Source organism: Chiloscyllium plagiosum, unplaced genomic scaffold (genome assembly GCF_037043375.1).
Source record: "Chiloscyllium plagiosum isolate Xiang-an unplaced genomic scaffold, Cpla_swu_hap1 HiC_scaffold_27, whole genome shotgun sequence".
NCBI classification, from domain to species: Eukaryota; Metazoa; Chordata; class Chondrichthyes; order Orectolobiformes; family Hemiscylliidae; genus Chiloscyllium; species Chiloscyllium plagiosum.
The window spans coordinates 61,584,769-61,601,557 of NW_028270165.1; the positions used below are offsets into that span (position 1 = coordinate 61,584,769).

General features: G+C 47.2%; 1 protein-coding gene and 1 long non-coding RNA gene across 4 annotated transcripts in view; one reads left to right on the top strand and one right to left on the bottom strand.

Annotated features, from left to right (window-relative positions):
- Positions 1 to 5,033: 5,033 nt before the first annotated feature.
- Positions 5,034 to 16,789, bottom strand: part of LOC148144388 (uncharacterized) — a 46,862-nt gene continuing 35,106 nt past the window's right edge. Inside the window, exon 3 of one of the 2 annotated variants that reach the window (XR_015751451.1) lies at positions 5,034 to 5,278. This is a non-coding gene — a long non-coding RNA (uncharacterized LOC148144388). Of the gene's footprint in view, positions 5,279 to 10,969; positions 11,049 to 16,789 lie in introns of those variants that run through there. The other variant, XR_015751453.1, reaches the window with a different exon arrangement.
- LOC148144389 (uncharacterized) overlaps positions 5,696 to 16,789 on the top strand; it is a 28,343-nt gene continuing 17,249 nt past the window's right edge. Inside the window, exon 1 of one of the 2 annotated variants that reach the window (XM_087974689.1) lies at positions 5,696 to 5,777. The gene's annotated coding sequence lies outside the window, so the exon portion shown is untranslated. The remainder of the gene's footprint in view (positions 5,778 to 16,789) is intronic. The other variant, XM_087974690.1, reaches the window with a different exon arrangement.

The window sequence follows — 16,789 nt, forward strand, 5'->3', positions numbered from 1 at the left end:
AAGTGCTCTGACTCTTCTGCTTTCAACAAAGCTGATTAGAGTTATAAAGCATGGAAACAGACCCTTCGGCCCAGCTTGGCATGCCAACCAAATATCCTAAATTAACCTCGTCACATTTGGCCCATATCCCTCTAAATCCTTCCTATTCATGTTCCTATCCAGATGCCTTTTAAATGTTGTCATTATCTGGTAGTTTGTTACACACATGCACCATCCTCTGCATGAAAACCTTGCCGGTCACGTCCCTTTTAAATCATTCCCCTCTCACCTCAAACATATGCCCTACCCTGGGAAAAAGTGCTTGGGTATTTACCCTATCCATGCCCCTCATAAACATCTATAAGATCACCCCCATAGCCTCCAATTCTCCAAGGAAAATATCCCTGGCCTCTTCAGCCTCTCACTGTAGGTCACAAGCATGGCAACAGCCTTGTAAATATTCTCCAACCACTTCCAAAGTTTCACAACCTCTTTGCTATAGCAGGGAGACCAGAACTGAACACAGTATTCCAAAAGTGGCCTAAACAATGTCTTATACAGCTGCAAAATGCAACACCTCTCATTTTTCTAAATAAAACTCCATCTGCCACTCCTTGGCCCACCTGAACAATTCTAATTTATAATGAACTCTCTTTCCTCTCTTATTCCCTAGAAGCTGAAAATCTCCATCCCACATACTCTCTTTCCATTTGCCGAACCTAATCCATGTTGTACCTCATCCTGAAGGGTCTGCTTCATGCTGACTAACAGGCCCACACTCAGGAGAGATCTAATTGAAACACACAGAATACTGAATGGCCTGGACATAGTGGACTTTGGGAAGATGTTTCTGTTGGTAGGAGAGACTCGGACCCGAGGGCACAGCCTCAGAGTAAAGAGAAGGCCTTTTAGAACATAGATAAACATAAAACACTTCAGCCAGATAGTGGTGAATCTATGGAATTCATTGCCACAGAAGGTTGCAGAGGCTAGGTCACTGAGTACATTTTAGACTGAGCCATATGTTCTTGAGTACCAAGGGGATCGAGGGTTATGGAGAGAAAGCAAGAGAATGGGATTGAGAAACCTATGAGTCACAATTGAATGGTATAAGCAGACTTGATGGGCTGAATGGCCTACTTTCAGCTCCTATGTCTTATAGTCTCTTGCTGTCCTGGACACAGTAAGAGAACTGGGAACAGAAGTCAGCCATTTGGTCTTTCGAGCCTGCACCAGCATCAAACAGATCATAACTGGATATGAATCTAACTACACCTAAGTGGATAGGCTGGGACTTTTTCACTGGAGCACAGCAGGCTGCGAGGTGACCTTATAGAGGTTTATAAAATCATGAAGGATATAGATGAGGTGAACGGTGGGTCTTCTTTCTCTAGGGTGGTTTCAAGATTAGGGAGCAAAATTTGACGGTGAGTGGAGAAAGATTTTAAAAAGACATGAGGGGCACAGAGCGTGGTTTGTGTGGGGAATAAATATCCAGAGGAAGGATGCAGGTACATGAAATTTGGACAAAGAAATTTGGACAAGTACATGAATAGGAAATGTTTGGAGGGATATGGGCCAAACACAGGCAGCTGGGACTAATTTAGTTTGAGAACATCGTCAGCATGGACTAGTTGGACTGAAACTGTTCTAAAACCATTTCCTTGCCTTCCCCCATAAACATCCACTTCTTTGTTGTTCAAAAATCAGATGAACTCAGCCTTGAATACATTCAATGACCCCCTAACTGCAGGAAGACATCCCCACTTCTGAACTCAATTCATCTTGTTAACATAGCACTTGCCTTGCTGATTGCTTGCTGCACCCATCTGACAACTGGTACTGACTGGTGTGGAATGACGCTGAGCCCCCTTTGTACATTCACACAACATTCCTGATGAAGGGCTCATGCCCAAAACGTCAACTCTCCTACTCCTTGAATGCTGCCTGACCTGCTGTGCTTTTCCAGTGCCACACTTTTCGACTCTGATCTCCAGCATCTGCAATCCTCACTTGCTCCACATCCCAATACATCACCATTTAAACAATACATCTCCTTTCTGCTTTTTTTTTCACAGCAGAGGCTATAATTTTACATTGTGGTACTGCATTTGCCATGTGTTTTCCAATTGTGGACTTCTCCATATCGGGGAGACTTGGGGAACAGTTCACCGAGCATCGTACCTGGGCCCGCATCGGCTCACTGGACCTCTCAGTCACCACCCATTTTAATTCCCCTTCCCACTCCCTTTCTGACATAACCATCTTTGGCCTCCTCCCTTACCACAATGAATCAAACTGCAAATTGGAGGAACAACATCCCATCTTCCGCCCGGGCTGCGTAGAGTTGGGAGGACTCAACATTGGGGAACTCAATTTCAAATAAGCTCCCTATCTTTCTAGCTCCTCCTCCTCCCAACCACCAACCAGATTCCCTCCTCTCATTGATGGGGGCTAGAGGGTGGGGCTGGGGAGAACAGAAAGAGAATGGACGGTGGCTGGGGAGACTAGAGAGAGAATGGACGGGTTCTGGATCAGTGGTTCTGGAAGAGCACAGCAATTCAGGCAGCATCCGAGGACAGGCAAAATCGACGTTTCGGGCAAAAGCCCTTCATCAGGAATAAAGGCAAAGAGCCTGAAGCATGGAGAGATAAGCTAGAGGAGGGTGGGGGGTGGAGGGTGGGGGTGGGGGTGGGGGTGGGGAGAGAGTAGCATAGAGTACAATAGGTCAGTGGGGAAGGAGATGAAGGTGATAGGTCAGGGAAGAGAGGGTGGAGTGGATAGGTGGAAAAGGAGCTGGGCAGGTCGGACAAGTCCGGACAAGTCGAGTTGCTGGAGGTTAGAAACTAGGATGAGGTGGGGCTGGACGAGGTGGGGATGAGAATGGACGGGGCTGAGTGGAGCTGTGAAGAACAGAGAAAGAGAATGGACGGGGGAGCAGAGGGTGAGGGAGAGGAGAAGGACTTGGGGGCAGAGAAAGGCCTGCGGGGCTGAGCATGGGGGACCCAGAGAATGGGGGGAAGGGTCTGAGAGGGAGAATGTGGGGGTAGAGTGTTGGGGGGGGGGTAGAGTGTTGGGGGGGGGCAGAAGAGAGAATGGTGTGGGGTGCGGAATGTGAGGAGAGTCAGAGAATGGACGGGGAAAGAGGGTGGGTGGAGAAAGAGAATGAGTGGCAAGGAGAGGGTGGGGGCAGTGGAAGAATGGGCAGCAGAGAATTGGTGGAGAGAGAGAATAGACAGGGAACAGAGAGATGGAGAATGGAGGGTGAGGGGAGAGAGAGAGGATGGATGGGTGGGCAGAGGGAAATGGACATGGGCCACTGTGGGTAGCAGGGTGGGAATGGACAGGAGGCGCTGTGGATGGACAGGGGATGCTGAGGGTGGTGGGGAACAGAGAGGAGGTGCTGTGGTAGCAAGAAGGGAATAAGTGACCTCAAGGACAATTTTTTTATGCAGAGGGTGGTGTGTGTGTGTGTGTGTGTGTGTGTGTGTGTGTGTGTGTGTGTGTGTGTGTGTGTGTGTGTGTGTGTGTGTGTGTGTGTGTGTGTGTGTGTGTGTGTGTGTGTGTGTGTGTGTGTGTGTGTGTGTGTGTGTGTGTGTGTGTGTGTGTAACAAGCTGTCAGGGAAGTGGTGGAGCTGGGTACAATTACAATATTTAAAAGGCATCTGGGAGGGATATGGGCCAAAGGGTGGAACTTGGGACTGGGTCAGCTTGGGACATCTGGTCAGCATGGATGAGTTGAACCAAAGGATCTGTTTCCGTGCAGTGTGTCTCTAGATGTCTATAACTCTGTGATTGAAACCAGACCATTTTACTGATAATCTTCCTGCTTGACTTTTGTAGCGCACCCAGTTTCAGGAGATTTGTGGTGGGTACAAGTGGCACATGTCTCCTATCATGGGAATTCTTGAAAATATAAAGGGGCTGTTAAAAGTACTTCAACTTTGGGAACACTGGGTCTTGTGGAAGCAGGGCATTTGACAAACCTTTTCAGAGACATTTTCTCCAACTGGTGGACTATAGACAGTTTTCCCATGGAATATTACACAGATATTAAGAATGTTACCTTCTGTAAAACATTTTCCTGAAAAATGCAGAAGAATTCAACTTGCTAACGTGAAACAAATGTTGGAGAGAAAGGAAACTGCCAAGATCAAAAGGTTGATGAATGTCAACATTTATCAGATTGTTTCGAGAACAGAAAAACCTGCACTGGAGACACCCTGAAGAGGGTTGTCTCATACCTATTCCTTCAATTAGTTTTATATGTCTTAATTGTTAAGTCATACCTAGCACATGGAAAGATGGCTATGATTTGTGGAGGTCAGTCATCTCGACTTCAGGACAACTCTGCAGGAGTTCATAGGCCAAACCATCTTCATCAATGACCTTCCTCCATCATAAGTTCAGAAGTGGAGATGTCGCAATAATTGCAGATGTTCAGCACTATAAACAACTCCTCACAAACTGAAGCAGTTCAGTTTGAAATGCTTCAAGATCTTAACCATATCCAATGGGCTGATGAGTGGCAAGTAACATGAATGCCATGCAAATGTCACAGAATGACTCATCCCCAAAAGAGATAATTTGACCACTGACCTGTGATATCAACAGTGTTACTGTCACTAAATACCCCACGATCAACATCCTTGGGGTTAACCATTGAACAGAAACTCAACTAGATGAACCATATATACACAGTGGCTCCAAGAGCAGGTCAGAGGCCAGAAATACTGTAGTGAGTAACTCACCTCCTGACTCTCCAAACCCTGTTCCAATTCTACAAGCCACAAGTCAGCAGTGTAATGGAATACTCCCCACTAGCTTGGATGGGGTTGCAGCTTCAACTGTATTTGAAACGCTTCATATCATCCAGGTCAATGTTGCCTGCTTGATTGGTACCATATCCACTGTTCAGAAGCAGTAGTGTGTAGTATCTACAAGATGCACTGCAAAAATTTACCAAAGCACCTTACAAATTGCCTTTCAAACTAACAACCACTTCCATCTAGAAGGACCAGGAAAACAGATACATGGGAACACAACCTCTTGCAAGTACCCCTCCAAGCCACTCACCATCTTCACTTGGAAATGTTCCTTCCGTGTCACTGGTCCAAATCCTGGAATTCCTTCCCTCAAGACGTTGTGGGTCACCGTACAGGATGTGGACTGCAACGGTTCAAGAAGGCAGCTCACCACCACATTCTCAAGGAGAACCAAATGCTGGCCAGCCAGTGACGCCCATGTACCAGAAGTAGATTTTAATAAATTATTGAAACAGAGTGTTGGAATCTGCAAACTAAAGAAAATCAACGTTAAGAAGGGTCAGATGGAGTGCATTGATTCGGTGCTTATTTTAGAGCAGATAAAAAGTGATTATACTGACACTGAATTGGAACTAGAGTTTAGAGTTAAACACCTGTAGTGTTCCACTCAATGTATAAATCTAAAATCGATGAATAATTTACACCTGGAAAAGTGCAGCAGGTCAGGCAGCATCGAAGGAGCAGGAGAATCGACGTTTCGCGCATGAGTCCTTCTTCATTAACTTCATTAACACGTGAATAGGACAGTTAAGAAGGCATATGGGATACTGGATTTCATGACATTAATGGCGCCTTCAGTTCCCACGATCCCATGCGATCGAGAAACCTCTCTATGGGCCCCTGGCAGTGCGCATGCGTGCGGCGAGGCAAAGTTACTGAGCGTGGGAGAGGAATGGCGCCGGCGGCTGAAGGAACAAGAACAGGAGCCGCTGGAAAAGCTGAGCAGGTCCGGCAGCTCGTGTCGGGAGGAATGTGAGGAGGTGTTTCGGGTCCGGGGATCCTCCTTCAGAACAGGACCAGGTTTCAGGAACATCCCGGGGAGGTCGCCAGGCCCGAGCGCCAAGACCTGGCTCCTGCCCCCGGGGAGAGGAGACGGTGAGACAGGGTAGGATTGGGAACCGCGGGAGGAGGGAGACTGGGGAGTTTATAAACTCCTAGGGGGAGGCCTGAGGCCGTGAATAAAACCTCCCCAGGCCCACTTCACCACCGAAGGAGCTCTCGTGTTGCCCGGGTAACAGGGCGCCATCTTTGTAAGGATAAGGCGCGCGTGTTGACTTGGGGCGGGGAGCGCGGGCGGCCATCTTGGTGAGGGCACCATCAGCTGTCATTTCCGGGAGAGAATTGACAGTTGGTGTCATTCAACTAGAATTTCCTCATTTCTTTCTGAGAGACCTGGCCCTGAGCTTGGTCTGTGTGGCCTTAAAACAGGAAAAGGGAGTGGGGGAGAGAGAGAGTGATCTAGAATGACACGAAGGCAGACTCTGAATTTGAGGTGAATGAATCTGATCATTTGTGGAGCTGGAACAGAAACCGGGTACTTCCAAGACCGCAGTGACCAGGAGAGCATTGATGTGTTGATGTTATTTTCAGTTTGTAGACAGGAGAAAAGAGAATGCCAAGAGTGGAGGAAAGATGTGATGAAGATGGATTTGAAATTCAATGCAGGAGGAGGGATAACTTGAGCTAGCACCCAGCCCATATCCCTCCGAACCCTTCCTATTCATATACCCATCCAGATACCTTTTAAATGTTGCAATTGCACTCGCCTCCTCCACTTCCTCCAGCAGCTCATTCCATACACTTACCACTCTCTGCATGAAAAAGTCGCCGCTTACATCTCCTTTAAATCTTTCCCCTCTCACCCTAAACCTATGTTCTAGAGTTATCAACTACCCCACCCCAGGGAGAAGACTTTGTCTATTTATTCTATCCGTGCACCTCATCATTTTATAAACCTTTATAAGGTCACCCCTCAGCGTCCGACTCTCCACAGAAAACCGCCAGCATGTTTAACTTCTCCCTATAGCTCAAATCCCTCAACCCTAGCATGGAATGTTACCTGTGTTTTGTGATGATAGAAGCAACATATGTGGTTAATTGGTCTGCCATCTCTTTGTTCCACATGAGAACTTTGCCTGTTCTCATTGTTATTGTTTTCTCTAATTTTTTTCCTCTTCACATTCCCCATTTTCCCCTTTTGACCAATCCTTTTGTTGAAACCTGAACTGCTTCCAGTCTTCAGATGTGCTACTTTATTTTCAGCCAATTTGTGCGCCACTCCTTTGGATCTCGTCCTATCCATCATGTCCCTTGTTAGCCGTGGCTGTGTCACCTTCTGTGTTTTATTTTTACAGACAGGAATGGACAACTGTTGCAGTTCTTCCAGGTGCTCTTTAAATGTTTGTCATTTCTTTCAATAATGTTCCCTCATTTGTTGTGGCAAGTTTGTGCCTCTGCCATTGTAATTTCCTAGCTTTAGATTTAAGTCCCCAGTCACAGAATCACCTCTGTTCCTCTCCATTTTAATGGAAAGTTCTCTCACTCAGTTCTTCATTCTTCCGCAAGAGGCCTCTTACAGCTACATTGCCAATTATTCCCTTCTCATGAAGAAATTAATATTTTGGAATTAAATTGCCATTGTTCAGCAGAACCATAGCCATTTTTGGAATGTTGTGGACAGTTCTAGTCTCCCTCCTATCAGAAGATGTTGTGAAACTTGAAAGGGTTCAGAAAAGATTTACAAGGATGTTGCCAGGGTTGGAGGGTTTGAGTGATAGGGAGATGCCAAGCAGACTGAGGCTGCTTCCCCTTGCGCGCTGGAGGCTGAAGTTGATAAAATCATGAGAGGCATGGATGGGGTAAATAGTCAAGGTCTTTTCCTTGAGATGGGATACTCCAGAATATAAGGGTAATAGGTTCAGGGTGGGCAGGTGGGGTGGGGAAGGGAAGGTTTAAAAGGGACGTAAGGGGCAACTTTTTCATTCAGAGGGCGGTGTGTGTAAGGAATGAGCTGCCAGAGGAAATGGTGGAGGCTGGTGCAATCACAACATTTAAAAGGTATCTGGATGGGTATATGAACAGGAAGGGGTTAAATGAAAATGGGCCAAGTGCTGGCAAACGGGCCTAGATTGCTTCTGGATACCTGATCGGCATGTCAATACCTTGATGTCTCTTTTTCTCCCCCTTCCTGGGGATGTTAACCATTTCGTGTCTCATTGTTCGTCAAGAAGCTGCATTGCAGGTTCACCCTGAATTGACACAGTATTTGTTTCCTAAAATCGGACCTGTTCAGTCTCAGCAGTATTCCAATGTTGGGAAAGATATTAACTTTCAGGTGGAGTTATCCAAAATTCAGAGAGATGTCAGTTTTGACATTTTTGCTTTTCTGCCCCTGTAAGATCCTGAATCAGCACCTTCAGGGGAATTAGCACAGAGTGAGAACAGAGGGGGAGAGAAGAGAGAGAGTGGGATGATGCTTTCAATTTTGTGGAGTAACAAAAGAAAAGAACGTTCTGCAGAAAGTAGAGTTGCTTGTTCTGAATTTCTACCCTGCACTGACAGTGATGATTTTTGTAATCTCTTTTTACAGATTATTTGAAGATCTGAATTTGGAAGTTTCAAAATCAACAGATGAAGGGCTTATGCTTGAAACATCGACTCTCCTGCTCCTCGGATGCTGCCTGACCTGCTGCGCTTTTCCAGCGCCGCACTTTTCGACACTAAGTGTCCAGTGTCTGCAGTCCTCACTTTGATGTCAATGTCTGACAGTCATTCAATCCATTGGGAACGCAACAATTTTCGACTGTGATTCTGTGAGAAGGAGCAAAGATTTTTGGTTCCTGTTTCTGTATGTTTTCAGAATCAGTGGGACTGGATGAGAGACTGTACTGTTGCAGTGCACTGAGTGTGGAGCCAGAAATAGTTATACAGCCTGGAAAGAGGAATTCACGGCAGGGAGGGGCTCTACACATTTTTGTGGGTAGTTTTGGCCATGGAAAAACCTGAGCGATCCTTCTCCGTAGAGAAACCATGTAAGTGTGGTGACTGTGGGAAAAGTTTCCATTTCCCGTCTGCCCTGGAGAATCATCGGCGCACTCACACCGGGGAGAGGCCGTTCCCCTGCACAGAGTGTGGTAAGGCCTTCAGCAATTCCTCTGACCTGCTGAAGCACCAACGAGTCCACACGGGGGAGAGGCCCTTCATCTGCCCCAAATGCAGGAAGGGCTTTACCCAGGCCTCCAGTCTGCTGACCCACCGGCAGGTCCACACCAGGGAGAGGCCGTTCCTTTGCACCGAGTGCAGGAAGGCCTTCAGCAATTCATCCGACAGACTGAAGCACCAGCGGGTCCACACTGGGGAGAGACCCTTCAGCTGCCCTGAGTGTGGGAAGGGCTTTACACAGGCCTCCACCCTGCTGGCCCACCAGCGGGTCCACACTGGGGAGTGGCCATTCACCTGCTCTCAGTGTGGGAAGGGATTCACCCGCTCTTCCTACCTGCAGAGGCACCAGCGAGTTCACATGCCATGGCAGGGGGATTGAAGGAGCAATGGCAGAGTCCCATTATCGACTGGACCCCTGGGTTTGAATCCCGTTGTGGCAGATGGCGGAATTGGAATTCGGTCAGAAGTCTGGAGTTCGGAATCTAACGCTGAAACCATTTTTGGGGGCGGGGGCGTGAGATCCCCCATCTGAATCACTCATGCCCTTTTTAGGAAAGGAAACTGCCTTTGCAGGAAAGGATTCACTCAGTTGTCCCAGCTGCATCCTTTACCCGGGTGGCCTACATGTGACTCCAGACCGAGAGCAGTGTGGTTGACTCCCCCACCTGCAGAAATGAACAGGGAGAAACTCACTTGGATACAGGGTCTGGGTTGAAATTGCTGAGTGAGGCAATACTTCCTACGGGTTAAGGCTGTACCAAGGATTCAATTACAAAGGGATAACTTGGTGCTGACGAATAGTAAAGAAAGTGGGGGGTGGGGAGACTGTGTACTCTTTGACCTTGAGCTGTTTTTTAAAAAATAAGCTACTTCTTCTACACCTTTTTGCTGGGGGAATCTGAAGCTGTAGTAAAGTTGGGTCTTGATAAAGATTCCCTGAACTTTCTGCTGGGCTCAGACTCTCATTGAAAGCTTTGAGCTCCAGATGGTTTTTTGTTTTAAAGCTGCTCATTTCTTCCGGCCTCCTGCACTAAGTTTCTAATGTCGTGTATCAGATGGAGCAGTGAATGAGTAGCTAGTATCATTAGAAATTGTAAGTTTTTAAGGAGTACAGGTATTGCATCGTTTCATCAACATTGTAAAGTTTACTGGCAGCACCGGGAGGGGTGGGCTGCCTTCACGAGAAATGATGTGGAGGAGCCAGAGATGGACTGGGTTGGATCAAGTTAAAAAATCACACATCAGGTTATAGTGGTTTATTTGGAACCACTAGCTTTCAGAGCGCTGCTCCTTCATCAGGAAGCTGCGGAGCAGGATCATAAGACAGAATTTATAGCAAAAGATCACAGTATAGTGTAACTGATCGGATATATTGAACAAACCTAGATTGTTGTGAAGTCTTTTGTCTTTTAGAATAGGTTGCAAGTTTTAGTTCATTAATGTGTAAATCCCAGAAAGTCTTTGAAGTCAGATTCTCGAGATGACGTAAGGTTTTATATAAATAGGTTTCATCTCAGTTCAGACAATAATGAAATGTGTGAGGTTTGAGTCTGCCTGTATCCCAATCTTGAATAAGACTGGTTCTATTTCCAAAGTAGGAATTTATAAATATTACATGTATCAACTGCCTGCAGATTGTGTGCTTTTTGATCAAAATTGAATATATCTGCAAATGCAAATTCACCCCATAGACCTGTGCGTACATGAGAGAGTGTGTGTCTGTTTGCGTGTGTGCATGCTTGAAGCGTGAGTGTGATGGAGGAGAAGCCTGTGAGAAGGTGTGAGTGTCTCAGAGAGAGCATGTGTATGAGAGAGGTATGGATAAAAGCGAGGGGTTGCATTTTGCTAAAACAAGGAAGGGCAGGATTTGTACAGTTAATGATAGGGCCCTGGGTTGCGTTGAAGAACAGAGACATAGTGGGTTTCAGGTACATTGTTCTATGAAAGTTGCATCATTGGCAGACAGGGTGGTTAAGAGGCGTTCAGTACACTTGCCTTCATTGTTCACAGCGTTGTGTATAGGAGTTGGGACGTCATGTTGGTAAGACCACTTTCAGAGTACTGAGTACAGTTCTGGTCGCCCTGTTATAGCATGTCGGAGAAATTTGCCCAATAAGTTAGAGATCACAAAGCGTGGTTCAAAGTGAAATTGACAAACACTTTATTACAAGCAATGTCACTGGAAGAGAAACTGACTAGACTGACACAGAACTGACAGTCTGTACAGGTAGATCAGAATTTCTCTTCTAAGAGCTGCGGATGAGACCAGTTTTTATAATAATGCTGTACAATAAGGCTGATTAAGAAATGGGGAATATACAATGTATCTGGAAATGGAGTAATCTAGTTACAAGGATGCTAATTGGAAAACAGTTATCAGATGAATGTCCTGTTCCTTCACAGTGTAACATCCTAACTATCGATGGTTCCATTCCTCTTCACAGGTAGGTGTTAACTTCTCCTCTGAAGTGGTGAGGTGCTTCCATTTCTTGTTCTGGAAGCAAGTCCTTGCTGGTGCCTCTCTGTCTGACCTGCTCTTTGTGTGGCTTTGGTATTGCTGGGTTGTGAAACTGCCCTTGGGGCTTTGAGATACCTGTGGTGCTCTGTCATTGTTAGTGAGGTTGAAGTGTACTCCTTTGACGGTGTGTGCTGTCTGGTTTGGCTTGCGAGCCTGAATGGGCATTCTGGGTGTTTTCGGTACAATTTGGCCAATTTTGCTTTTGTGGGCCTATTCTGGGTTGGCAGAGTGGCAGATCTTTTTCCACAACTTTCGCCCCCCCTTTTCTTTTTGTTTTGCTTAGGGGAGGGACGAGAAGGGGCAATGTAGCCGGAGCCAGGGGGATTATCAGGTGGGAGTCTCTGTATCAGACAGGTAGCTCTCAGTGTCCGAGTCTGGTCCAGGAGAGGCTATTTTAGGGGCAGGGATGTTCTCCCAGTGGATCTGTGCTAGCTGAGCGGTAAGGGGGACAGAGGGTAACAGAATTGTACATAGGCGTGAACAGCACAGTCGGACAGCCATGGCTAGCACTCTAAGCCTGGCAATGATAGTGATGAGGGCTATCAGTCCCTGCAGTCAGGCTCTGCGCGTGCCCTCTTTCACAGTGAGTAGGTAGTCCAGGGCCATCCTGTTCTGCAGAGTCACAGTACAGATGGCAACAGCCTCCACATTCAGCTGGGCGAATGCGTCCCCTGTGGAGTTTGCCACCTCCTGTACTGTGACAGCGAGTTCGTGGGCTTCTACCTGTAACTGTAAGGTTTTGGAGTGGGGTGACATCAGGTAGAGAGCTGCTTCAATGGCAGCGAGGGCTCGTCTGCTGCGTGGCATGGGCTTTGGGAGGGGAGGGGACTGGGAGTGATAAATGAATGGTACCGCATACCCAACATTGTAGCTCCCAGTCCAGGACAACAGCAGCCAGGTGTAGGCTTTGTGGCCACAGATAAAATAGGTGCCATTGTCGGTCTGGAGATGGAGTGTCTGGGTCCCTGTCCAGCTGGTGAGGAAGGTGGTATTCTGGGTGATCCTGTTGAGGACCTGTCGGTTTAAAATGCTGCCTTCTGCAGCGGATCGGCGTGCTGCGGGAGTTAGGAGCAGGGAGTCAGTGCACCGGCTCCAGTCAGCCTCCCATCCAGATGGCTGTGTGTGTTTCAAACAGATGGAACCTGCAGGTGGCCGTGTGTGTTAGTGTCAGCAATGGTCAGGGCTGGGGGCTCATGGGAGAGGTTGTAGGCCGGGTAAAACCACCTTTTATATTTTTCCAGGTGGTAACCCGCAGACCTCCAGCGGGCTGGGCTGTTGCCCCCATATTTGGTCATTGCTGGTGGTATTTTGAGTGTGGTAACTTCAGGGGACCTGTCTGGTTCCAGGCACCATTCCGCCATGTCAGAGATATTTAAGGGGATTGAGGCTAAGGAAATGCCCCCCGTGAGAGTGGACAGGGACCGAGTGCAGACCCAGCAGCGGGTCTGATTATATCGCTGGGCATACCCATGGGCCATTTTGAGGAAGGTGTTGGCCTGCAAATCACAGTGGGTTATGAAATGTGCTGCCCCTTGGCCCTGTTTACCAGCAAGCCACAGTGTGATGGTCAGACAGATCAGATGGTGATGGCTGCCGTGAGCAGCTGGATTCATCCTCTGTGTTCAGAGTGGTGCCTTCCTCTGTGTGGTCCCTGTTCAGAGGTTGTGGAGCCCTCTTGCAGCGGGTGGTATGTGTCCATTCGGGCCATCCTTCCGGTTTCACAGCAGTCCGGGTTGTCATCAGGATCAGGTACAGGCCTTTCCACCGAGGGGAGAGAGAATCTTTTTCTAGTGATTTTATCATGACATCGTCCCCAGGTCAGAACAGATGAATGGGCAATGATTGGGGTGTGGGCAATGCAGCCCTGACCTGGTTGTGTGAGCACTAATGCTCCTGCTAAGGGCCTGGACATACCCTAGTGGGGCCTCTTGTGTCAGAAGCAGGGCTGTGTCTGTGGTGAGTGTCAGGGGTCTGGTGGCAGTGGGCATAGGCTGCCCCATAAGTACTTGAAAAGGGGTGAGCACAGCTGTTCAGTTTGGCTGCACATGTGTAGCATAGAGGGCAAGTGGCAAGGCGTCTGACCAGGTCAGTCCTGTTTTCTGGGTGGTTTTAGTCAGTGTGGTCTTCAGGATGCCATTCATCCGCTCGACCATGCCTGACGACTGGGGTTGGTTGGGGATGGGGTGTCGCCGTGGTATCCCTAGTGCCTCGCTAATGCTGGTCACAAGCTAAGCTGTGAGTGAGTCCCCCTCTCCGTCTCTATGCTACTCGGAACTCCAGATCTGGGGTGACATCCTTTAGAAGACATTTTACTACCATACATGCATCATCCTTTCTTAAGGGAAATGCTTCCACCCATTTGGAGAACATATCTCTGATGACCAGGATGTACTTGTAACCCTGTTTTTGGGGCATGTGTGTGAAGTCAATCTGTAAGAGGTTGAAAGGCCCCTCAGGAACTGGCAGGTACTTGGCAACTGGCTTCCCTGCATTGTTCTGTAGGCAGATGAGGCACTGTGACAGCAGGACTTGGTCAGTGGCAGTGAATCCTGGTGCATACCAGGACTGCATTACAGTGTGTATCATGCCCCTCTTCCTGTATGGCCAATGCTGTGGGCTGCTAGGGCCAGTGTGTGTCGGTGGGCACTTGGGCAAAAGATGTGGTCATCAGGGTGTATTAGCAGGTTGAGGGAAGGAGATTGTGTGGCCCCAATGCAGGCCCAACTGACCTTTTCCTGCTGTGGAGCAGTTTCTTGGGTAGCTTGCACAGCATCTATGGGGTCAGGGAATACTGGGGCCTTTGCTATTCTGGGAGCCTGCAGGATGTAGATGGTGGGGTGCAGTGCAACTTCCGGGCTGCTGTGTCAGCTGAGGCATTCCCGAGGGTGACCGGGTCAGTGGCAGAGGTATGGGCACGGCATTTGATAATTGCTAAGGCTGAGGGTAACAGGGCTGCTTCCAGGAGATTAGAAATCAGCGTAGCGTGTTGTAGTGGCCTCCCTGCTGACGTGATGAAGCTTCTCTGTTTCCAGAATGTGCCAAAATCGTGGATGACTCCGAAGGCATATCTGGAGTCAGGATAAATGTTTGCTGTGTGTCCTTTAGCAATGACACCAGCCCTAGTGAGTGCAAACAGCTCTGCAGCTTGTGCAGATGTGCCATTTGGCAGTGCAGCTGACTCTAGAACTGTGAAAGGAGTGCAGAGGGCACATCCTGCCAGTGTGCAGTGGTCTGAGGGCCTGAAGGATGAGCCATATGTATAGAATATGAGGTCAGAGTTGTCTAGAGGTGTTTCAGAGAGGTCAGGGCATGGGGCAACGACCTGCTGGACAAGGTCTAAACAGTTGTGTTCATCCGTAATAGTGGTCAGAGTGAGTGGGAGCAGGGTGGTGGGGTTCAGGGCAGGGGCACGTTGTAGGGACAGGATGGCTTTGGATAGTAAAGCAACCTCATATCCAAATCTCTGGGTGGCAGTGAAATGTTGCTGCTGGAAATGGAGTAATCTAGTTACAATGATGCTAATCGGAAAACAGTTATCAGAGGAATATCCTAATTCTCTACACAAAGCAACATTCTGACAGTATCGATGGATCAGGAGCTTCCATTCCTCTTCGCAGGTAGGTGCTAATGTCTCCTCTGAAGCGGTGAGGTGCTTCCATTGTCCTGTCCTGGGAGCAATGCTCTTGCTGGTGCCTCTCTGTCTGACCTTTCCTTTGTGTGGTTTTGGTATTGCTGGGTTGTGAAACTACCCTCAGGGCTTTGGGATAGCTGTGGTACTCTGTCATTGTTAGTGGGTGCTTGAGGTGTACAGGTATTCCCTTGTCTGCAAGTGCTGTCTAGTTTCGCTTGTCAGCCTGCTTGGTCCCTGCTAAGACATTCTGGGTGTTTTGGTACAGTTTGGCCAATTTTGCTTTTGTGGGCCTATTGTGGGTTGCCAGGGTGGCAGATCTTTTCCAGCATACAATTACCAGGAATACTTGGAATCCTGAGAAGGATTCAAGTGAATCCTAGAGAGATGTTGCATCCCTTGGACTATTCCCAGAAAGTGAATAAACTATCAAGACTCCAATTAATTGGTAATTTTTATTTGTTTAAAAATGTGAAAACTTAATGAAGAGTTCTTCCAGTTAATCATTGGGTATTCAAATTTCTCTTCAGAATTAAAGATCATAACAAAACTGGGTGTCATTGTGGAATGTTGAATCTGTAGTATGTGCTTGGTAAAATTTGGATGAACAATATTTCAAAGTGAATTTTATCGTGTTAAGTACTAAGACTTTCTGGAGAGGAAAGATTTGCCCTTGTGTGTTTTGCAACACTTAATCAAGGTCAGTTCAATAGAATACGCAGACAAGTTAATGCTAGAGTTGAGAACTGTGGCAAAATATCAGAAATAATGCAGGCAGTAGCACGGCAATTAGGGTTAGAAAGTTAGCTAAAAGAATTATAAAAACAGGTTGGAAAGTTTCGTCAGCTTTTCTGAAAAAAAGTTAACAAAATGAGTCTGGGGATTCAGTAACGGAGGATAAAGAGATGGCACATGAATTCAAAAGAGTTTGAATCTGACTTCACTAGAGAGGATACAAATAACACCCTGGAACTAGTTGTAAATCAAGAATTGAAAGGGAGGGAGGAACTGAAGAAAATTACAATCACCAAGGAATTAGTACTGAGTAAACTGTTGGAACTACGAGCTGATAAGTCCCGGGTATTTGAAAGAATTCATCCTAGACTCTTAAAGAGAAATTAGCGAGTGAAATAAGACCATAAGACATAGGAGTGGAAGGAAGGCCATTCGGCCCATCGAGTCCACTCCGCCATTCAATCATGGCTGATGGGCGTTTCAACTCTACTTACCCGCATTCTCCCCGTAACAGTTAATGTATTGGTTTTAATTTTCCAAACCTCATTAGTTTCAGGGATGGTTTCTTTAGATTGGAAAAATCCTTTCTTCAAAAAGGGAGACAGAGAACGGGAAACTGCAGACCATTTAACTTAACATATGTAATGGGGAAAATGTTCAAAGCTATTATTAAAGATATTATGATAGGGCACTTGTATGAGTTCGAGGTAATCAGGCAGCGTGAATGTGTTTTTGTCAATGGGAAATAATGTTGTAATAATATTTTGAAGAACGGCCTCTCCGCACTGCGACTGAGCTGATGAATCTCCAGTGCCCACAGGGAATGGAATCCCTTCCCTCAGTCCCCACATTTCCACAACTTCTCTGCAGTTCTGGTGTCCTTTTGGCTCTGTGTTTCCGATGAACAATTGAAAGTGTGATCACACTCAGGAAACGTGTACA